Genomic DNA, 24456 nt, shown 5'->3' on the forward strand with positions numbered 1-24456 from the left:
CCTTCTTTTTAAAGATGACTGATGTGTTTTGATCAATTTTTAAGCTATACTTGGGAAGAGTGTATTGACACAAAAAATAAGAGTAAAAAGGCATCAGAAAAGTCGGGGAAAATCCAAAGAAAAGGTCACAAACTATTAGTAGCAAAATTCCCTAGGTCACAAATCACAGTATTTTAATCAATACAACTTCTAGTTTGCAATTAGGACTGTTCAAAGAAATTGAATAGCATTTAACTGAATATTTAATACTGGCTAAAATTGCTGTCCCAGTGCAATTAGTTTAGCAGGACAGGCAAGTCTTGCATCTGCCTTTACAGAGCTGCACAGACTTGAAAAGCAGAAATGAAAAGTCAGGTGAGGTTTATACTTGCAAATGCTCCCAGTGCACATAGCAAAATGCCTTAGTGTAGGTAAACGTATAAACACAGAACAACAAGAAAAAAGAGTCATTTCTTATGATGGCTTGTTTTCCTCTGGGAAATTGAAGGCAAAGTTTCTTCTTGGCTAGCCATACTTGCCAGTACTTGGTAAAAATTTTTAAACCATGGCAAGACTCTGGTGCTGCCTGCCCCACTCCTGAAATCCAGAGATAGGAGAGAGCCCATGGCCCTCACTGCCATCACCAGCAACAAATCACTGGAGACTTTGTTGTTTCAGCCTCCTGTGTGGCTCTGGTGTTTGACTTGGCAGCTCTCAACGTTCCTAGTGTGATTCGACTGTTTACCATCGTGTCCACCGCATGCAAACCCTTCAAAATGTCAAACGTCACAGATTAAAATAAAATAAAATACCATGATCACAGGATATGTGACTCCCAAGGCAGCCATGACAAAAAGGCATCCTTAATCACATACACTTTTGCCACTTCAAAGGAAATGCCGTTTAATGAAAGGCTAAGTCTTCATCAGGCCTTTTCAGATCAGGCATTTTTCTCAGGTCTGTTCCTGGAACACATTTAAAGAAAACTTTCTCCCCTCACCCATTTGGAAAATGTTTTACATTCCAGTGTTAAAACTCAGATCACCACATACTCTCCAGTCTTCTCTAGGGCCCTGCAATAAATGTCACAAGGAAAAGGATAAGGAGGGAGAGGCTTTGACTGGGGCTGTTTCAGGCGCTAGTTTAATTTTTAGTTGTTTACTGTAGCTTATATAAATCAAACTCTGAACATCCTTCTCCTCCTCTGTTCCTTTCAACAGATTTCATGCCAAAACCTTTTCAGGTATGCGGGCATAAATCTGAAGAAACTCCCCTGGGTTGACCGAACCGCTGCAGACTTACACTTCTAAATAAGAGCAGTGTACTGCCGATGTGGTTACAAGGTTGGCATGAGCCTAGACTTTATTTTTTCCTTCCAATGTTGCAAAACTGTGGTCTCAACACAGTTTGTACTGGACAATTTCCATCCTCCAAGAATCCAACAAGTAAAGTGCATTTGTGAAGAGTGTGTCAGAGATTTCCAGAAAATAAGGGATGTAGCTTTAGGCTGTCGATCTGTTCTTTGGCACTGCCACAGGAGCTGATTCCAGCATGGCTGACTTCCAGACCACTTATTTAGAAAACCCTCACCTAATGGGAGAAATTTCAGATGCGCCTGCATTACTTTGGAGATATTGCTGAAATTCATCCACTTCAGAAGGGTATATTTGTGTTTTGATGGTGCATACATCACTGGAAACCTCCAGGATAGCTCTAAAACCTGATATTGTAGCGCTGGGTACTATTCTGAAGTACCAATGCATGGAGGTCTCTTTCCACCCCCATGCTCTCACTGAACGTACCATCAAAATCCCGACACAGAGACAAAGACACAGTGGCTTTGATGGCGACTTAGTGAGAGTGACAGTGCATCTTTAACTGGCACACACATTTGGCTCATGGGCTTTTGAACTCCCCTGTCATCCAGGCAAGTCGAAAGAAAAGTGTCTAGTTTGGGCTTTGCAGATCACTCCTTCAGCTCTCTGTGATTTCTGAAGTGTGGCCCCTTGCCTTGCTTCTCCAAGCCCCCAAACCAACCAGAGATACATTGGACAAGACTTCCCAGCAGGAAATATGCTTGTTTTCTCCCCTGATCTCTCCTCTCTGTTTTCATCCCCATGTAGGATAGAAACAGGCAGAGGTTGTTGCAGGTACAGACCCAGACCTTGCAACCACTTTAATTCATCAAGGAAATGTTGACTGTTTGGTCACAGCATATTCCCTCTTGTAAGCCTCATTACTGAAGGACTGAAAGAAGAGTTCAGGACTGTGGGATATCATCTCTACACAGGTCCAGAGACACAGTCGGAGAACAGAGCATCCAAAGGCCTGTGACAAAGCCCCACTGTGAAGAACCATAGCAGAGATCCTGATAAATCTGTGCTTTTCCTCTCTTTGTATAAATTTTGTCTTGCTGACAAGTCCACAGCTCATGCACGAGCTGGGAGAGAACGTGTGTTCACCACCACTCCTGGCAGAGAGTCAGGAGGGTGCACTGTCTTGTGGCGCATACTGTTGTGTACTGTGAAGGGGTATTACACTGGATGGAAAGTGGGACAGCAGAGTGAGATGAACATCAGTCCAAGCTGTGCACACAGGCTTTCTGCAAACTGCAGAATGACCAGGAGTTGAGAATGATTGCTGAATTATGGTCTCAAGATGGGGCTTTTCTCCCTACACCACCATATCACTCCCCTTCACATCTTTGTCCATACATTTGGTCCACACTTTTGCTGGTCCACTGTGACCTGCCTACTCCAGAAACCCAGCACATGGTAGCAAAACAGTCAGGGGTAGATTCATTCTAGGTAGTGCCTAAGAAGAATATGTTTCATGACAATCTCAATTTTAGGAGGTTTAGGACAGGGTCAGTAATATAACTCAGAGTATCCTACTTTCCGATGCTAAAAAGCTTCATACTTCAGTGTCAGAGAGGAGTATCTCACTCTAATGGAAATTCTTGTGGGTTTGGGGCTTTTTTTTCAGTTCCCAATGCTGCTTGCTGAAAACTTTTCAGTCATGACAAAAAAGTTTTTGAACTAGCACTTGTGTGCTTGGGCACTAGCAGAGACTAGTTGAGAGAGTCTGATGGCACCTATTGGAATTTCTAGTATGGTAAATAGGGGAAATATTAATCATTTCCTTTATAAACACCAACAATATGTTCCGGGCTCTGCTGTACAGAATCCAAAGTACAGACAGTGCTTGTACTGAAGAACTTGCATGTCCAAACAAGCTGCTCACAGGCCAGACAGATTGCAATGAGTAACCCAGAGGTACAAAAGCTTTTATACTGGTATACATTAAATGATTATGTGTGACTTGTCAGGCTTTGTAACTAACTGATTATAAAAAGAACATGCTAACATGCTGCTATGACAGATATTATTGCTTTATTTGCAGTCAGTCACCAGATGTACAGAACTATTCATCTCTTTCATACATTCTTGTAATTTTGTTCAAAAACTTAAAAAACTACCACAGCCTCCCCAAAAAGGCAAAGGTGAGCATTTGATGAGGTCATTAGTGTTGCCCTGCTGCCCACATTACCTTCATTATGTTGTCATACCCTTCCACTTTTTATTTAGAGTTCTTATGGAGTATGTGGAGGATTCCTGCTGATTGTAGACTGAATTCTAGAAGGAAGGAAAAAAAGAGATGATCTGCTGTTTTTTTGATATGGCAACCAGTCCAGGGCATTGATATGGAGCTGGACCTTTTGCCCATTCAATTTTCTTTCTGCACAGCTGAATACCAATTTTTCAGTTGAACACGCCTTTCCATGCTACCCGGTTTGTATGCCCTTGGGATGAAAATGATACCTCATGAATAAGGTAATGTGTCTAACTAGCTTGGTAAAATCAGGCAATTGGGCACTTTTTAAAGGTATTAAAACTTTTTCTCCATGGTTAGATCAGGGACCTAATATACATCTGTTGCCCTGACCAAATCCATCAGCCCTGACCAAATCCATCACCCCACATCAATCACCAAGCTCTCAATTTCAGTTATTCCTGCATGCAATACCAGTCAGAAGGCAGAATGACCCCACACCGGAGTCGGCTACAGTGTAGGCCCCAGGAATTAATATTTCCTGTGAAGAAATGTTTTTCTGCTTTGGGCAATCCTATTGTCTTAGTCCTTTCCCAAGAAATCTGTTAAAAGCAGAGTACAAGGTTCAAGGACAAGAAGGGAGCTCAAAGACCAAGAAATACGTGTTGAAAAAGGGCATGTTTTATTCAGATAGCAGTGTGATAGAGGGCTTGTCATGCAACAGCAGAGTTAGTATCTTATCCTATGCTATAAAATAACCTACCTCAGGTACTGACCTCCAGACCTGGTTTGGATTGAAAAGTTCCCTCTGAAATCCACAGGAGTTTGTTGCTTTCCACATTGCATTGGTTAAAAATCATGAAGTAATGGTTCCTCAAAAGGGAAATGACTCACAACGAACAGTTGGCAAGTTTGCTAATGGATCAAGAAGCAGGAGAAAATGCAGATGTGTATTTGCTGTTGAGAGAGATTTTCTTTAATATGGTTGGAGAATACACAGGATACTGATAAAATTGATGCTGGCATTGCCCAAAAGGTTGGAAGAGGAAAGAAGCAATGGTAAGTCAAACAGAGGGGGAAAAAGCAACAAGACTAATACTTTTGATCAATTTTACATTCAATGTGTGTGTGTGGGGGGGGTTGTTGCTCTTTTTCAGTGTAACACCAACTATTTTGAGAAGAATGCTCAGAGTGTTAAGAATACTGTGGAGCAGGACAAACCTTTTCTTCAAGGAGCTAATTGTTAACGAAGACCTACTGAAAAACTGATAACTCCATACCCTTTTTACAACTTGATAAGTTTTGATACAGTGGATTAGATTTTGAAATGTATTTTGGCTTGTGAAGAGTTTAAGTGCAAAGAGGATTTTCAAAGATGCCTAGACAGATCAAACATCTGTTTCTAATTAATCTAAAAGAAGTCAACATCTCAACTGCTTGCTAACATGCCGGTAACATACCTTCCTTGTAGAATTGTTCACAAAGGCATAAAAGCATTTAAACAGCATTTTGAACAACTGTTGGTAAGGCAGGGTCAAGAGAGATCAAGTGAACTGCAGCAAGCCCCAAGAATTCAACCGTGCATAGCTGAAGAGCCAGCCGGGAGGAAGCCACGGACCAGTGTGGATGCAGGGCTTGAGGACAGGATGTGTTTGTAGTTACAGAAGGATCTCAAGGCCTCTTTGTGAAGTCAGGACAACCAGGGCGATGTCAGGTGATTTAAAAGAATGGCTGTGGAGAGGACATGACTTCTGCCTCTTGGCATTCTTGCTGCAATGAAAATGTTAGAGAAAATACTGCTGAATCCTAAGGCTCCCTCAACAACATTGGAGTTCATTCGTATTTCCAAGAGAGAGGGGTGGGGACTGAGGGAAACAAGGAAAGATATTATCATTATATTACCTATTATTGAGTCTGTAGCCAGGAAAAAGTCTGTTACTGACCTCCCTTTCTCTTATGAAGGCATACTTTTATTTTCCAGCCTGTGGCAGCTCTCTATACATTTGCCCATAGGCACAGTGAAGAGGTATGCTGTGTGGATGTGGGAAGGAAGTAAGGAGCTTGAACAAACTATACTATATTCCAGTTATTTTTTCCCAAATCTGTGTTGTCTTGGAATAGAAATCTTAAGGGTTTAGTTTAACTGGTGGCACAGATAATTGGTGAGGGAAGGCCTTATCTTTCACCTGTGTAAGATGAATAGAAGGGGACTCTTGCACAAAGCAAAATGAGTTTGTTGATCTCTGTTCAGCCTCAGTTAAATCCCAATTCATATCATAAAGCCACCAAACCTATCTCAGCAGTATTTGGCATTCCTATGGGTCTTTTTCACTTCAGAGATCCCCAAGACTGTGCTTACATAGGTGTCTAGTGGATCGGTTTGACCTGCACGACATGGTGATGCCCCTAAAGGGAAATCTGAAACCAGCCTGATAGAGGCTTTTAGGATGGAGTAAGAACCCCTTGTCATATAGCTCAGCAGCAAATGTTGTGCTGCAGGAACTAGGTACCCCAGTGGTGTCTCTGTGGGGTATCTATGGTAGGGTGAGGAATGGGCCATCTGAAGGCATGTTACACACTCCCTGCCTCCGTCTGCAAGTGATGGGGCATGGAGGAATACTGGAGTTCCCTGTGGGTTTCACTGCCCGGAGCCCATGTGAGATCAGACAGCAACTCCCAGTGGTGAATGGGATGATCCAATCCTTCTGCTTTTTTGAATTCTGGACTAGAGTATTAACTTTTTCCATGGATAAGCTGAAAAATTCATTCCCCACAGCACATGTATACAGTGTATGACCTCTGAATGTGTGCTCGCTCTGTGGTTTGTTTAGAAATCTCTGCAATTAATTCTGGAGGTAGGTAAATGCTTTCTCTTTCACTTGAAAAATGGTCATATGTGTGGCCGGTATCTATTTCTTGGGTCTCTTACTTAAAGTCAAGACTTTACTTGCAAAACTGGAAATCAGGAGCATCTAGGTTAAATATTGCAGATTTTTCTGCTGGCCTCAGCAAAGCAGCATCTTTAGATGAACAGAACAGCACTTACTTCAAAAAAACACCTCTATTCCAACTTCAGTGTTGGCCTCCCCGTCGAGTTAATTAATCTCTGAGGACTGGACATTAAGCGAATTTGGAAAGTGAGCAGAATTTGGTTCTCAGAGAGTTGCATACATTTGCCATTTGTGGTTAGGAATAGAACCCAGAGACTGTTTATTCCATGGTAGGAAAAACAGTTTTTACTTTTCTTAAACACAGCTAGCTGGTTTATGACTCCTGGCAGGAGTACAGTAACTTTGAGCAACTAGTTTGTTTGTTCCAGCTAATTTATAGAGGGTGGTATTCATTTTCCTTTTCCCTTAAAGGGGTTCTGTCATGTAATTTAGGCCCCCAACGAGACATTGCTTAGACCTGATAGAAATCAGGCATACAGTGTTCTTCAGAATCCAAATAGCCAGACAAGGGTGTGCTAAATCCATCACACCACGGACAAGATATTAAATGCAACAGCTACTGCTATGTCCTGTAATTCTTCAGGTCTGCAGCGCAAGACGCCCTTTTTCAGACAACGGAGGGGAAGGGGGGCGAGTTAATTAGCAATCTTATTCCAAGAAATGGGCTGACGTCATTAAAGCAAGCTCAAAGTAAGGCGCTAGCCATCCGGGAGTCTTGAGCAAGCAAGGAAAACAAGGGTGAAACACCACCCTATTAAAACAGCCATTTAAGACTGAAACCAAAGCTCTCAAGAGCAGCTACGGTGATTTGCTCCCGGTTTTGATTCACGCCACAAACCCACCATGTGCTTTTTAAGAACTCCCTTTCCATTTGACTTATCTGAAGCACAGGGGCATGAGCACCAGGTGGTGTAAGTTTGGGAAAGCTCCTGCTGGCTGCCAGGGTTTCCCAGCTCAGCTGGAGAGGTGAAAGCAGAGGCGGTTGTGGCCCAAAAGGCTTTTCAGAGCTTTCCTTTCTGTCCCTTCTACTTCTGCCCCAACAGTTGGCTTAAAAGATTGCTGAAGCCAGTTGCCAGCTCCTTTCCTGCTTACTTCAGCTACTCCAGGATTAGGAAGCCCTTTACAAGAATACTCTGGAGGCTTGGGTGTGGGTTAGCATCTCGGAGAGGGCTAGGAGCCTTTTCTGCATCTAGTAACTGAGGGCATTAAAAATCCTGCCATGGTCAGTAGCAAAGTCTGTTTGTCCTCTACTCTGTATGGCAGCATGGGCAGAATGGTGTGAAAACAGATGGCCTTATTCATCCGTGGGCAACCCCAGGGAGAAGCTTAGTGGTGACTCATACCCAGAGTATTTTATAAAAACTAGCAATATCAGATGATGTTTAAGATGAACAAGCCAGCGCATTATTTTATCCAGTCTTTCTCTAATTGGGTAGATAATCTTTTTTGCTGCTATGGAATGTGGAGGCTGCTATGGAAATTGGGGACTGACTGTGGCAAGGCAGAGTTCACTTGCAGTGCACAGCAATGGGAAATAAACAAATAGGGTATTAGAATAAAATCAGGCTAAATAAAATTGATAGAATTTTTAAATTACGTTTACTCCCTTGTGTGAAAGGAATCCCTCCTTGTGTGCCTAAACCACAGTCTTATAATAGATGCTATCTTACACTGGCACTTTGAGTAACCATGTATTTCTGATGCATGAGTTATTAAAACTTAAGCCCGCCTGAATCTTGCTATAAAGCTTTGCTGAGTGTTAGGTCAGCCAGGGATCCCAAAGCCAAGCAGAAGAACTACTCAGAGGAAGGGCCCTTGCATAAATTCTTACCCTGTTTTTGCACTTTTCCCTGATTTACATAGTAAAAGCAGATTGTTGCATACTGACTTGCCTACTATAATCATACAGAAGTGTGGGTTTCAATGCCCGTACATATATTTTTAAAGCTTAGATTGGAAATTTATTTCTGCACTTCACTTGTGAGACAAAAAAGCCATAAAGAGGAATAAAGACCTTTATAAGATTTGATGAAGCTTCACAGAAAGCCACAAAGGAAAAAGTATTGCACAAAGGTAAGTAAGAGAAGAGGAAAAGGGTAATCTCCTAGACGAGCTTTTTCTCTAAGGAATTCACTTTGGCTCCTTTGTAAGAGCTGGGGTTAGTTGAACTCCTTGTCAAGCTTCTGGACCCATTTATTTTCCTAAGCATTTAGGGAGAGGCTGCTTTGAAGGCTAAGGAGATAATTGCGGGATGAAAGCAACTGCTAGTTTGAAGGAGCCCATTTGATGAGTGTATCTTTTTATTGAGGATTTATTTTGTCCTCTGATAGTGTGTGTGTTTTAAGTGCTGTACAAAGTACCCACAGCAATGGAGAGGCATTTAAAACAATTACATTTGAATTAATTAATATAATGAATGACTGATAGGAAGATCAAATTGTTATCGTTATCTTTTAGTGATAAATGGATGGTGGAGGGGAAGCAAAGAAGGAGTGCTGGCATAGCTGGCTCCAGCCTAATACATGTTTATTTAAGTGACTCTATGCAAACATAACCCTGTATGTCAGTTAAATCAGCAGCATGTCAGTCGGCACTTCTGGTTACAGACTATTTCAGAGTCATTCATCATCCAACGCTATAAAAGCCATTTACCCTCAGCCCGCCAACCAATCAAGCCAACTAGAAAATGGAGCAGGAAAGAAGCACTAACAATTGTCCTTAGTTTCCTTTTAACTTTTGCTGCAACAATTCAATACATCCTGTGTGGTGGGATAGTGGAGAGGTTTTGCTGAACTAAACAGACCTTCCTTCACCAGAACATTAAAAGCAGGAAAGGGAGGAGAAAGAGAGAGAAGGGAGCAAAAAATGAGAGAGCAGAAAGTTAACCCTTGCTCTACCAGTTTTTCTTTCACAGGCAACATTTACAAATTGCCTTTATCTATATCTTTCACACCCATGAATATGATTCTTAATTATTTTGTACCAGCTGTAAAGGCAATGCAAGGTCTCAATACACTGGGCAAGCTCTGATGTAAGTCATCATGGCCAGGAGCTGCTCTGCTGCTGTTAAATTCAACATAAACCTTCCAGTGCTATTAGGGCTTGATGAGGGATTGCCACCTCTTCACAAATGCCACCCTCTGAGCCATTCCTTTGTGCTCTGTGTTCCCCTGTGACTTTCTACAGGTAAATAGCTTGAATCCCAGATGTCTGAGGATGCCATGGCCAGGGAATGCAGCATCCTGCAGAACACGAGGTTTTAGAAAATCGCAATTCTGAGGGGAGAAAATAATGACAGGAAGGTCTTTTCGGTCTTGAGTGGTCCCTCCTCTAATTTGATAACTAACTCCTGCTACTTTCTTCCCATTTGTGCTGATACATGTCTTAATCCTCCAAACTTTTACTCTCATGGGCGATCCTGTGAAGATAAATGAGACCTCCCTCATGTGACTGAGAGTGGGTAGGTTTCTGAATAAAACAATCAGCAAAATCAATCAGTTCTCCCTTGTCTCCCTAGCAAAAGTCCCTCCATTATAAGTGCACTAGCATGCAAAAAATGGGAGTGTTATTGGGTAATAATGTGTAAAATGGCCATATCCAGTTGCTTTTTGACTGTTTCACTATGGTACTTTTCTAGTTCTGTCTGTGCTCTGCCTGATTCAAATCCTCCCCTCATGTTTGTTATTAGTTAACTATTTCTTAATGGACCCCTTCATTTATGAATAAAACTCAACAGCAATTACAGCCCCAGTGGAGACCAGTACACTACCCATCTGCTCCATCACTCGTTCTCAGCGTTGGCATTCTGCATAAGTCCCAGCCCCTCTCATCGTAACAAGCTAGGATCAATTTTCCAGTGGCAGCTTGGAAATAATAGTACAAAATGTATATTAATACAGAAATATATTGTGAAACTGTCCTTAAACAAACAAATGAGCCACTTTAAAATATTACCACTATAAATGACCATGACAGTAGCACAGCACATATAATAAAAAATAACTACTGAAGAGAAGCTGCTGAATTACTATAGTAATAAACCAGATGTGATTATTATCATTTAACACAGTCATTGAATACCATGAATCCCTGAAGCCATTAAAATATTTATGATTAAACATTTGCTATTCCTTATAACAGAACATATAGTCAGGTACTAAAAAACTGTTAAAGTATTATTTTGGCTAATACATGCTAGTGCCATGATAAAGGTCAGCTACCACTGTCTAAGCTTTCTGGAAAGAGCACCTAACAGCTGTCCTTTTTTTTTTATTTTTTATTAACCACTATAAGGTTAGATACCTCTATAGCACATTATTATGTTCAATAGAGAGATATAGATATACACCCACACTTCCCCTACATGCATCTATATAAAGGAAAAAACACAAGTATCTGGTTTTATTTGTGGAGGAATGGATGCTTTCTGTCTTCAAGGAATTAAAACAAAATATTTAACACTTTTAGGAAAAATATACTTGAGACTAAGCAATAAGCATATGCAAAAATGAAGTCTAATTACCACCAGGAATTTTAGCATGCAGACACTGTATTACAGACTGAACACGTTTTATCTTGTGGGCACTGAATTTTTTTTTGTCACTGTTGGAAGTGCTTTCCTGCCTGTCTCTCCGTGCTCTACAGCAGCCTGGTTGCCTACTGTTAAAGCAACCTTGGCTGATGTGACCTGTATGTGAGAGGTGCCTGTTACTGGTTTGAAGAGTGAGTGAAAATGGGTGGTGGTGTGCTGTGCAGGTGCCTGGCCCTCTTGGGGTGTGCGACCCAGAGCGTAAGGGCAGGACTAATTTGTGAGTGGGGTGAGGAAGGGCACTGCAGCCCTACTAGCCCATGATGGGAAATATTCCCTGGCCAAATGTGCATTGCAGCTCTCTGCAAGTGCATTTTGCTGCCAGCTGATGGGGATTCTCTCATAGCGCCGGCACTCTCCATTCTTTAGACACGGGGTCCCATAGGCTTTACCGACTGCGCTGTCACTGTGAGGTTGCTCTTTGCTACACACTGACAACTGTCAAGTCACAGATTTATTCTAAAGCTTTAATATCTGTCTCCCATAATAAGATGTGTTGTCTCATAAGTGCCTCCTAAGACACTAGCAGTTAAGAGACATCCTTCCCTCATACTCCTATATTCTTTTTTCCTACCATCAAAGAAAACCAATTACTCTATCTGAACATTCTTGAACAAAAGGAAGTAAAAACTAAACCTCGACATGACAGGGGCAGTGGTATGGGAAATTCTGACTTTGCTTTAACAGGATTTCACTGTCCTGGCTTAGAAGACAGCCTGCAAGCCCTGCGGTGGCTGGGGCAGGCAATGTGAGCTGCAGCTGTGCATGGGGAAGGACAAGGAGCTTTAAACCCATGGTGCTTCCAGAGAAAAGTGGAACTACGTCCTGAGTGGAACTACGCCTGCATCAAGCAAAGGTGAGTCTCCTTTGATAAGTGAGTCTGCTCTAAGTTCCACCCATCTCTCCCTTCTGACTCAAGGAGAAGTTGAGATGAGTGTAACTGAGGTGCTCAACTATTAGAAGGCTGATGTTAAGTAAGATGAAGCCCATCCTCAAGTAATGTGGAACAAACAAGCCTAAAGCCCTGCTTGCTTGTTGCCTGACTGTGAAGGCACATATTGTCCATCCTTGCCCCTCAGGTTGTGTTTTCCATCCTGAGCAGCTCAGCACTTGGCCCAGGACTGCCTGAGACACAGAAACTGAGCTCCACTCTGACTAAAACCCTTGGGCTATCTAAGTCCAATGGGCATTTGCAGAGGAAATGAACACACTGACAATTCTGGGGTCCACAGGAAATTTTGACAGAAAGAGGAGTAGCTGCTGCTGCTTTCTTGTAAATGAGAACATATGAGAAGTGCATCATGCCCTGCTTTTATATAAAAGCCAGGTGGCAGAACACTTACCCGGGGAGTGGGAAATATGCATTCAGCTCTTTCCTCTGCTTGAGAAGATTCAAACTCGCGTCTTCTACAGCAGTGAAGCAGCCGGCTAAGCACAGGCTGGTCCCAGTGGTGTGTTAGTCATGTCTGAAGGTTGCCCTCTGGGGACTAATGTGGAATTTTATCTAATTTCTCAGTCTGGCTAGGTCAGGGCAGAGTGGAGAGGCATAACTCTGTGTGAAAGGGAAATAGAGAGGCGGCACTGATGGATTTAGGCAAGGCGGAAGCTGTGAAAAGGTTTCTAGCATTGCACTGTTGGAGTCAAGCATCTCATTTTCACCAAAGATCCACTTCAGAAGCCCTGTGCCCTCTCCCTGGGAACCCACATGGGGTGTGGGTCCGGCTGCCTGCAGCACACACAGCTGAGGGTTAGATGCTGGATGCCACTTAAGCCTTTAAAGTTGTCTGAAGGGAATATTTGGAGCTCCAGTGCACTTAACCCAGTCACTACGTGGGGGATAGCGGGAGCAAGCAGTGAGTGTCAGTCAGGAGTGCCATTTTTAAGTTTCTCCCATGGATCTGATGGACTCCTCCTCTAGCTCATGGCCAGCAGCCCTTCCTGAAAACCATTTGGATCCAATTTCAAAAGCCATTTTGACATGTCTGCTGGAGGCAGCCACCACACAGCCTGCATACTTGGGTTTTTTTTTTCTGTGCCATAGCAAGATTCAATGAGGCAATATCAGGGGATTGCACTAGACCTGGTGTCAGGAACCCCAGTAATTAAACAAAGAATTTATTTTATTCTCCAGATGATCAGGAAGGACTCCAAAGGCCACTTGTGGTCTATGAAGATGACTATCTGAAAAGCTTCCATCTAGACTTGGGTGTTTTCTATTCATTATGTCTGTGGATGTGCTACTTCATCCCTCTAGTAAACCCCATATACCTCCCTCTTGTGTCCTTTCCATCAGTATTGTCACCAGACGCTACCCGGTGTGAGTGGGAGCAGGTGCATTGTAACAAATTAGACAGCACTGCATCCAAAAATAATTACTCTTAACCAAGGGCTGTGCTGATAAGACTTGTCTTCCTTTCTCAGCCCTCTGAAATAAAGATTGCTTTAGTTTACCTATAAGGTATTTACTAGAGTTTCAGGCTTTGTGTTCAATATTAAACCAAGGATGGGGTTGGATTTTCCTTGGATGGTATAGTTATATCCACAGGTATTTCCTCAGAGCTTAAAAATGTCAGAGAATGTAGGGCTTCACTGGTGCTTAGGAGTTCCCTGCTGTCTGGATTTACCAAAATAAAGTTTCTGAGAGATTTTAGCTGCATCTAAAATAGAAAATAAGCGTATTGCAGCAGTCGATCCAGCACCCATCTTCCATATCTGCTCAGAGCCAGAGATATGAACCCAAACTCGTCATTCTCCTTCTCCTGAAATTTGAGGAAGCCTAGAGTTACTTCATGCTTGCTTTGATGAAATAAAGAACTGAAGAATCTGTCGGCATGAGTGGAGGTTTCACAAATTAAGAGCAGCTTTTAATATGATGCAAGATTTCTGTAAGCTTTCCATTATTCTGATTTATCAGTCCTCAAGGCTATGTGGAAAGTAAACAGAGAGCATACTTGAAAAAGAAATTAAATTGTAAGAGCTTTCAGTATTCTGAGGCAGATTTGGACTCCTACACTTGCAACTCATAAGGTGTGATTGTGCTGTGCTGTTGCATGGACTCCAGGTTTTGGATGGATACATACTTTAGGGAGCAAAAACATGGGAAAAGTTTACCTCTGTCTTTTGATTTTGATAAGATCCTGGACTTTTTTGGCTTCTGCCTGTCCCCAAGGGCATAGATCCAGGCAAAACAATATCCAGGAAGGGAAAACAGGAGAAAGCACCCAGAATTACCTAGCTAATCAAGAGGAATGGCTGACTGGTATTGCAGGAAGGTGTTTAGCTGGTACATGTCCTCACTGAGTTCATCCAAATGAGAACTGACACTGGTACTAGACACCAAAAGGTGAGCATCAGTGAAAACACTGTTTCCTGTACTCTGGGGAGTGTCTTCCCACAGCTTATTTTGGATCAGTGATGCTGTAGCTGCTCTAGCTATGTTTTGTGAGTTTGATAGAGATTCCTACAGTGCCAGGGCTCAGAAAACAGCAAATGGCTCTGACCATGCATTGGAACCAAAAAACCTGATTTCCTGCTGGTATGGGTCTTACAGGCAGAAGAGGAGTCAGGACACAGATTCGTATAATACAGCAAGGAGAATCAATCAGAAAAATGTTGTTAGTAGTGCATGCTGTCTGAAAAAAGAGTCCTGTTAAAATCCAAGTCACTGTGCCAGTGTTGCTTTCCTTCCTCCCTTCCTCGCTTCCCAACTTCCTTCCCTCCTTCCCTCCTTCCCTCTGCTTCCCTCCTTCCTGCCCTCCCTTCTTCCCTTCCTTCTTTCCTTCCTTCCTTCTTTCCTTCTTTCCTTCCTTCCTCCCTTCCTTCCTTCCTTCCTTCCTTCCTTCCTTCCTTCCTTCCTTCCTTCCTTCCTTCCTTCCTTCCTTCCTTCCTTCCTTCCTTCCTTCCCTGTCTGGACATTTTGAGGAAAGGCATTGAATTTTTCCTTTTCAAGTACTTTTTCTTTCTGAATTGTTATGTTTCTGTGGCATGGTATGTTTTATAATCTGGTTGTGAAAATAAAATTAAATATTTTGGGGAGGGTTTTTTTCTTTATCTTCCAAACAAAATGAAAACAAAGTTAAAATCAAGAAATTATCTGACATAGGATTTCTATTCTCCATGTAGCTGAATGACAACTGAGATCACAGAGAGTAAATTTTAGAACAAAAATACTCAGGTTAGATTTATCACCATAAATCATTGGCATAAATAGAGGTATGTTGATTATCATCACTTGGGTATCTCCTGTAGCTGATGTTTTACTCCATTTCTCTATATTTCTACTAGAGTTTCATCAGCACAAAAAAATCAAAGAAGCAATAATACAAAAGAATAAGTACAGCCAGCCACTTACTACCCAGTGCTTTATTTTCTCCATAATATTTTCAGAGTGTTTTGGGGAGTAATTTCAAACAGTCAAGTCAGAGTCCGCTGAGAATTGATTTTTGTGACCTCACATATTGTAACAGAAAATTATAACAGGAAATAAACCATTAAGTGATAAACAAGGTAACATGGATACAATTACTTTCAGAACATAATTTTACCCACTCTAGTTTTGAAAATGAAGAGATAGTACTGAGTGGAACACCTCAATTCTGAATGCAAACTGTACAATCTATTATATTAAACAAAGTCAAAAGCAATGTGAAAGATCTTGAATCTATTCAAGGCATGCACCTCATTACAGACTTAGCAAATTAAAACACAAATAGGATTAGAAAAGAATAATGTAACAATCTCCCACTATGGTCCCTGGAGCATTAAGTCATAAATTGGGTTTGCATTAAATTGTGCCTGCAGTATTGAATTCAGGGAAAGAGCTATAGGCTGAAGATAAACCTTGCTAGGCTAGCCAACTTTGGTACTGCTGTGTGTTTTCATAAACATGCAATGAATTTGTTGGAACCTAAAAAGGCACATTCAAAAACATGCATTTCATATCTTAATTAGAAAATGCAGATATGGTATAGCAATTTCTGGCTATACCAAAGCCAAAAGTGGCAGGCATTTGAAATTGTTGCTTCACCTGAAGATGTTGTTTAAATATGGAAGTTACGTATTTTTCATCAGATCACCTACTGTGTTTCCACAAGTTTTCAGGTTTGTACAAACCTCTGGCATGTTACAAGCTTCTTTTTAAGTGGAGGAAACAATCTTACCCCGAAAGACTAGAGAGAAGCTGAGTTTCCACATTACAAATGTATTCTGTTGTTATGGGAACTAAAATGGTGAGTGATGAGAAAAGGATCCTTAGCTAACAAAGACTGGCTTGATGATATTATGGCAGTAGCTATACAAAGTGCAAACAGATCTGCAAGAAATAAATAGAGCTTCTTTTCTTAAGGAGATGCAGACTCCTGAAAAGTATTGACTCTAAAGAGAGTCAGATTTAACCTTTGTGTGACCCTAGACAAATTACTGAATAATACTAGGAATTAATTTTGTTAATTTTTCCTTAATAAAGGCTTTATCCTTCAAAGTTATATTATTACTGTCATCATCCTCCTAACTGTCATTTCAGGGACTGCTAATAGCAGCTGCTCTGGTTAAGGTGCTTGTCATTTCACACTACAAAGGAGCCTTCATATAATATTATATGGATTTTTTTGCACCTTCTCTTTTAGGGGTTCTCATGGCTCCATTTGTCTGTAGCAGACTTTTGCAATTTGGCAGGCAGAAAGCCCTTCAGGCTAGGTAACTGTCTTTTCTTTGTCAAAGCATCTTTTCTCAACTTTTGTTGCTACAATCTCTTAGCATCTGCCAATTCCCTCCCCTAGTTGGCACTGCACAGAACTGTACTAGCGGCATGCTAAAATAATAACACAAGCCATTAGTATTTTAAGTCTAGTCTCACAGCTGCTGCCAAAAGAGCACACACTATCCTGGGAACACTTGGATTTTGATAAAGCGGCTGGGGAGAGAAGTGAACTTTGTGCAGTGACTGGGGGATGCTGATACCAGGAATTGGTGCAAACTGATGGGACCGCAGGGGACATTCACATCTGAATTTGTGTCAGGGCATCAGCCGAATGGCATGTCGGTCTACAAGCATGCTATTTTTGGTCTCTTCCCTGCAAGGGTTTCCAGGCATGGGGAGGCACAGGGGCATTGCCATGGCATGGCAGCCCACTCTGGGGGGACCAGCTCCACCGCTTGGATGTGGCAGCAGCGCCTCACCTGAGACTCATTCCTTGTCCTATATGAATTGCGAGGAGGCAGACAGTGAAGAGGCTGAACCTGGTTTCCTAGACATAGGATGCAAGGGCGCTCAAGGTCAGACCACATGCATAAGGTCTGGTCCTGGCCAGTGTAGGGGTGCTCCAGCTCTCAGCAGCAATGATGCCCAGTTCTGGGGAAGAGGATGCTGAAAAATGGGGCATCTGGGGTCTATAGGGCTACATCTAAACTGAGGCTGCTGGGATTTCTTCCCCGACCCCAGGTCCTGGGGCACACACAAGGCTCACCAGGGGTCATGTACCCAAAGCTTGTGTGCACGTGCTGTGCCATGCACGCTCCGGCTGGGGCTCCAGGCTGTAGTCAGGGGAGCAGGGGTTTGGGGGTCACATCGCAGAGTTTACTGGGCCCTCATTTTAGATCCAATGAGGTTTTACCCTGGGCTGGGGGTGGGAGGGGTCCCCTCTCCCTCCTCCGTTTGCCAGTGGAGAATTTGTTGGCTAAAGAAGGCTGTCTCCTCCTCCTGGCTGACAGCTCCCTTCTGGAGCAACCTTTTAACATTTTTCTTGATTTTCTTAAACAGCAAACATTAGACACATTAAGAACAGCAACAACAAAATCATTAAGCACTATAACATTCTCTGAGGAGCCTGACGTATTCTTTAATCAGGTTATGGAAAATTCATTCCTCTTCTAGCCATTTATCTTCTTTGTTTATGCACATACCGAGTGACCCACTTCTGAGCATCAAAAATAACAACAAAGAAACAACCAAAGATTCTTCATTATTAATGGATTTATGTACCATTTATTTTGCTTTATTGGAAACCAAATAATCAAGTTCATTCATTCCAATTAAACACAGCACACGCTAATTGTCTATCATTTCTATCAGTGAATCCAGTTCTCTCACTTCAGAGTCACTACTTGACCTCAGTGGGGACAGGATCGGTATCGTGCTTCCTTCTATAATGATTGATTGTTTGCATTAAGATGGAGAAGCATAGACTGAAATTAGGGGTGTACTGTGCTTTTCTCCCTGCATTAGCTTACACCTCCAGTCCCCCATACAGACACAGGGGCTATCAACCCAATGTTATCATTTCAAGAACAAATACTGGAGACTACATCAGGTCAAATTTGTCCCCAGATCTGCGTGATTTATAACAAGTATAATGTATCTATTGTCATGTAATGAGAGATGCATAGATCTCAGGCACAGATCTCTAATGAAAATTCTATGAATAAAAATAAGAAATGTAATGCATAGGTTTATATTAAAAATGGCTTATTAAAAGCAATAAGGCCTTAGTCTCAACCTTGGCCTAAAACCACTGAATCAGTTAGGTAAACTGGACAGAAGTTGGTGACCAAGGAACTCCTTGTTACATGAGTCTCATGCTGATGTGATTCATATTTTGGCAGCTAAACCAGAACTCTCCTAAAAAGGCAACTTCAGAAGAAATAGTCTCATCATTTTATTCAGGTTTCATATCAAGTGATTTTTATTCTTGACAAAACTATTCAAAATGAAACTCACTTGATGAGAGAAGTACAGGCAGGTAAAGTAGCAGCAGACACTGCAAAATGTACTGTAGAAAGTTAGTTATATCAAGCAAAGCTGTTCATTAGTATAGGCAAGGATACTTCTCATTTTAAAGAGACTATATTGTGTTTTAACTGGCAATTAGTTGCTCAAAATTGACATGGATTAGGAATTACAATGCCAGCCATAATGGAAGTAACAACACTGATAAAGATCTTTACCAGTACAGAAAAAAACCCCAATAATCTAACCCATTTCTTTAGACTGAAAAATATATTTTGTTACATTCCATGTTGATTTTTATTTTCTCTGTTAAAACATAGTTTAAAAAGAGATTTAAATCTAAGGTTGTTTTATCAACACAAAGCTGGCTAGATATGAAATATTGCTGAAAAGCTGTTAAGAGGGCACCTTATGGTACTTAGAGAAGCTGGAAGAAAAGGTCAGAGGAGAATGTCAGGTGGAGAAAGTAATAGAACCAGGCTGCCAAAAATAGAGAAAAATAAATAGTAAATACTAGGAAATGTAAAAAAGATCATCTTTGTCACCGTGCATGACGTAACTCTGCAGAACAGCTGCTAGTAGGCTTTAATGCTATGTCAGTGACATTAACGCTGCTTATGATTTTCTTTTATGTTTTCTGACACAGCCCTACAATTATAAGCATTTCTAAAAACTTACCACAGAAGACGGCAAGGTATTTGCCCACAGGGACTGGACTGGCAGGAACCCAATCAGTCTCTTTCCTGCAGTAGAAATTTGTCATTTCAGGATCCAAAGATGTTTTGAGTGGGCATATTTTCTATTTTTATTCCCTGAGTTATTACAGGATATGAATGTCAATAATAGATAAGCACATCGCAAACAGACTCAGCAAGTTCTGCCTTTTCTGCCCCTGGAGAGCCACCGCTCAAGCAATATCTCAGCGCTAGGGTGACAGTTCTCCCTGGAGGGGGACAAGAGACAAATCCCTTCCACTCCACAAGCCCCCTGGCCTGCACCATCTGATGAATTTATAGTCTCCAATACAGTTAGGTGTGTATAATTCAATGTATTGCTGAAGACCAGTTACTGTATTTTATAGCTGACATTACAGGGGATATTTTTTTCTACAAAATAAAACAATATTTGTTTCCTGAAAGGGAAATGTGCTGTCTGTAGCTATCAGCAGCCAACAGTTGCTGCTGGCTAGAGCTAAAGGAGAAAAAAGAGGTGGATTTTACTTTAGCAATATTGGGAAGAATAATTTCTCATTTGTAGTGCTTTTTCAGGATCGGAGGGCCCATTTGAAAGTCACTATACGATGACTGCTTTATTGTACTGTATTAAACAATTGCATTAAAAATAAGGGTTACAGAAGATATCCTGACATGTTGAGTGCTGCAACTGAATCTGGATTTGTACGCTGTATGTGAGTCTGTGTGTAGGGGTGTGGGGAGGGTTGTGGGGTGGGGGGTGCCTATCACTTCGAGGGTCCTTATCTATTTGCCATCAGGATCCGATTCTGTAATTTCCAAGCACGTTACAGAAATTCATCAGTCTGCTCACACAATATGTCTGTGGGGTAGAAAAGTGAATGTGGGTTTGGGGGCTTTGGGTTTTCCTTTGGTTTTGGCCCAATTTCAGAGCTTGGGCGATTATGAGCCACTGATAAGCGATTATGTGGCTTGCTACCTGGAAGATAGAGCTACTTTGAAGCATTAAAGGCAAAAAGGATATTCTGAAGAGTACTCGGTGTCAATCCAGAGCTGCAGGTCCATATCAGAACAACAAACCAACACCACTGATATCTGCCCCAAGAAGCCTCCATGGGACTTGTCTGGGGCCACAGGAGGACTTATCCTTACCAGAGGGATTACAGATCAGCTTCTCCTGCCCTACAAATCCCTTGCTTAGAACATCCATTTTTAACTGGTTCATGGGATACTGGTTTTGGAGGTTTTGGGGGATAAAATTTTCTTTTGATAGGATGTATTTTAAATATATAGTGGACTAGTTAGCATTGCATATCAAGTCAGGTATTAGCTCTTGCAAAGAAAATCACATATACTGCTGTCCCGTCATACAGACGTCCTATTTATTTCTTTGTTGTTGCTTTTAAGCTAAAGGAAAGGACACCTGGGGTGTAAGAACATGTCTGTGAAGAAAGAGCAATTTTTTTCTACCGCCAGGCGTCAGGATATAAGAAATTATTCTCTTCCATGGTTTACATTTTTGCTGCGAAATAAATGCTGCAGAGGAGTTCAAGGAAGAGCTGTCAATAAGCTGGTAGAAACATCCAAAGGCTGCCCTGGTAGAAAGCTGTGATAATACTACAGCTTCTACAACAACATTTAAAAGGCCTGTGAATCATCAGCAAATGGGTAAGATGCCTTGTAAGGATGTGGAGACCTTATATGTGCTTTGCATGAAAAAGCATGTACTATTTGCATTTTGCTGCAATATGGTTCAGTCATTTGGGCTTTCTACCATGGTGAGCCTGTCCCAGACCTGTTGAAGATGTATGTGCCTCCAGGTCATGGACTTGCAGTCCTTTGGCAGGTGTGAGACAAGCGATGAGCAGCACTTGAGAGGACTCAGACGTGGACTTCGAAAGCATCAGAGGATATTTGGAGCACAGCGTGCCTAAACCACATGATGGACAGGGTCTGCCACCTCTGGAGCGGTGTATGATGCAGTGGGGACCTGGATGACATTCACTGGGTCATTGTGCACAGCTTATCTCCAGGCATCTCAAGTAGACCTGTGTGTCTACAAGTGAGGAAGGCAGCATGTCTTAGGAAATAGCCTGCCTTTCGGAGAAAGCCTCAGCACTTGGGCAGTCCATCAGCCTCTCCATGAGCTCCTGTATCTCTTGCTGCTCACAATTCATTTCTCCCAGGCATTAGCTGTAATGAAGATGGGATGGTCTACAACTTTATGACAGTTCCATTTATTTCTACTATTTTCATGTAAACCCAAGCAACGAGCAGCAGTTGCTTCCTCTACAGCTTGATAAATGTCAGTATTAATTAAAATTGTTCGGAGTAGGGTTGGGTTTTTTTCCTCTCTCTGCACCAGGCTGGCAGGGAGGAGAAACCTGACGGGCAGATGCAGCTGCTGAGCTGTTGACTGGAAATGTCGTCACTGGGAATGAGGCAAAGGAGCGGTAGCTGATCTCTGACAAAGTGCATTGGAAATAGTGGAAGCGTTTTGTCACTTGCACCACGCTGCCACTCAGCGCAATGTGGGGGAGGATGTCTGGATATGGGTCTTGAACTTAATCCTTTGCTCCCCCGGCTGGGAAGTCTGCAAAGGCAGCTGTTCAGCCCATATGGAGGGGATAGCACTCCCCCACCACCGCTATCTAATGATGCTTTCCTGACTGACACTCCAGAGAGAGCCCTTGATTCGGGAGGGAAGGTCAACATGACACAGTGCCTTTTAGGATGCAGGAGGAAAAAACAGGGGACAACCCCCCCTCACTAAACCTCCCTGTGCCACCGTGTATTTGCATGAACTTTCTTCTGACACTGATCCCACCGAGACGTTCATAAACCCAGTGTCTTCTGTCACCCTTGGGGGCACTCAAGCAGCAACCAAAATTATGCTTCAGTGGTCATGGATGTGCCTGTTTCCAACTGTGGCAGGTCTGAATGCAGCCAAGGCACCACTCTGATGGTCGCAGTGCTGGCATCCTCATTTCTGTTAACCACTGTGAGCTCAGAGGAGGCCATTACTATCTGCTACAGCTAATTTTCATACAAGATTATGAAATAATTATTTTCTTTTTAATTCCCAAACTTTACTAACAACAGAGGGAAGAAATTCAAGTGAACCCATGGGAATTAAGCGCACATGTTCTGACTTGGACTGAAACGTGCACTCCATTGTCACTCAGGCACATCTCAACAACCTCCCTAGAGTGTTTTTCTTGGCGGGGGGGGGGGGGGGGGCAGAAAACAGCTTGTCTTGCAGAGCGGGACTCGTCCCTCTTTTGCAAAATGTTGTCAAGAAAAAAGATGAATGGTTTTACATGCACTTTTCCTAAAGTTCTGTGTTGTTCTCTGAGAAACTGAAGAGGAAAGAGAGAGAGGAGGCTAGGGAAGACAATAACCTCCCCAGATCAAAGGGTGAATCCTAGTGAATAAAGAGCTGAAAAGATTTTGGAATTGCAAAATAAGGTTTTTGTAAAACTGCGGTTTTTGTTAGACACAGATGGAGACCTAGGCTTGATTTGCAGAAGCACTTAGTGAAAAAAGGAAATATACTTCCCCTTGGCATCCGTAAAAATCTCATCTACAAACACAGGTGTGGAAATGTAATTAAGTGAATATCACTATTGTAAATGATCACTGAGTTTCATTTCTGTATTGAGCTTTTTTCTGTTTCTTTTTCAGATTTCTGGTATTGCAGGCTGTTTCTTCTAAATACCATCTCCTGCAGCTACACCTTTATTCAGGTACAAGCCCTAGTTCCCTTGCTCTTGTTTGAATTTACTGTAATCCTTTGATTGAGCACTGTGTTTGTTTCTGGTGCTGGTCTGTACAAAGTGTGTTTTTCTAGAAAGACACTGACTTCTAAAAGTCTGACATCAGTCATACCAAGTGTAGTAGTCTAAAAAAAATTGTAAGTAGAAGTGCCTTTTACCAGCACAAAAAATAACAATCAAGACTCTCCCACCTGTCCTCCTGGTCTAGGCTTACAATGGGTTAGGATTTCTGTCTGTATGCTCAAAAGAAACCTGATTTCTGTAAATTTCTTTTTAATAAAAATGTGTTACCTATGATAAATACATATTGCCTAGGTCAAATGAATCTGATTGTGAAAACATATTGAGCAAAAGTATTGGTAGGATTTAATTTCATCTCTTTAAAAAAACAAAACACAAAAAAACAAACTGTAGCTATTGAATGCTGGTTTGAATTAAATTCTATTTGTTTTAATAAAAGTGTAGTGGCCTGAGTGTACATATATTTGTTTTAGTGGCAGTGCATTGGATCCAATAAAACTATATTGGCTTCACTGCTTATGTCTCCTTTTCAGAGAAAATGGATTGAATGGAAAAATGAAACAGGCATGAATCAGCCAGCCCTGAGGTCTCTGCTCAACTCTGGCATCCAAATAAACTGGTAAAAAAACCCCAACTGTATTACTAAACATTGCTTTTAAATTTAAATATGTTTTAATGTCAAGGCTGCACATGAGGAGTTTAACTGCCTCTGTAAAAGAGAGCAGTTTTCAGAACCAGACTTGGCTGTGGAGGGTCAGTGCATCTGCTGGCGGCTGCAGAAGTAGAAACCTAAGCTGGCTTTGGCTCTCCATTCTGCTGGCGTAAGTCAGGCTGGTTCGCAATAAAGGCACTCAGCTGATCGCCACATATCTGCGATAGGGCAGATCGAGTGTCAGCAGCCTCGGCGCAGGTTCACCTCTATCCAAAAGTGCAGGCACACGCAGCACAGATGTAAATCATGTCCGCATTGGGTGCTAGCTGCCAGGGGCTAGCATTCCCGTGGGGGCCCGGCAGCTGCAAGGGCTTTATATGCACTACCCCAGGAACAGTCACTTCTGTAACCTGGAGGGAACGCTATACTCATCTACTTTTGCACCAGATCTCACAAACGTCTGTGTTTTCTATGCAGCAATAATACCTGTATGTGTTACTGCAGGTAGGAAAGCCACCAGAG

The 24456-nt window shown here is 42.1% G+C and overlaps 1 long non-coding RNA gene across 1 annotated transcript; it reads left to right on the forward strand.

Annotated features, from left to right (window-relative positions):
* Positions 1 to 21054: 21054 nt before the first annotated feature.
* On the forward strand, positions 21055 to 23904 carry LOC142028650 (uncharacterized). The gene is made up of 3 exons (XR_012649650.1): positions 21055 to 21153; positions 23170 to 23231; positions 23816 to 23904. It is a non-coding gene; the product is annotated as an uncharacterized LOC142028650 (long non-coding RNA).
* The last annotated feature ends 552 nt before the right edge of the window (positions 23905 to 24456 follow it).

The sequence above is a fragment of the Buteo buteo genome, chromosome 2, assembly GCF_964188355.1.
Source record: "Buteo buteo chromosome 2, bButBut1.hap1.1, whole genome shotgun sequence".
NCBI lineage: Eukaryota > Metazoa > Chordata > Aves > Accipitriformes > Accipitridae > Buteo > Buteo buteo.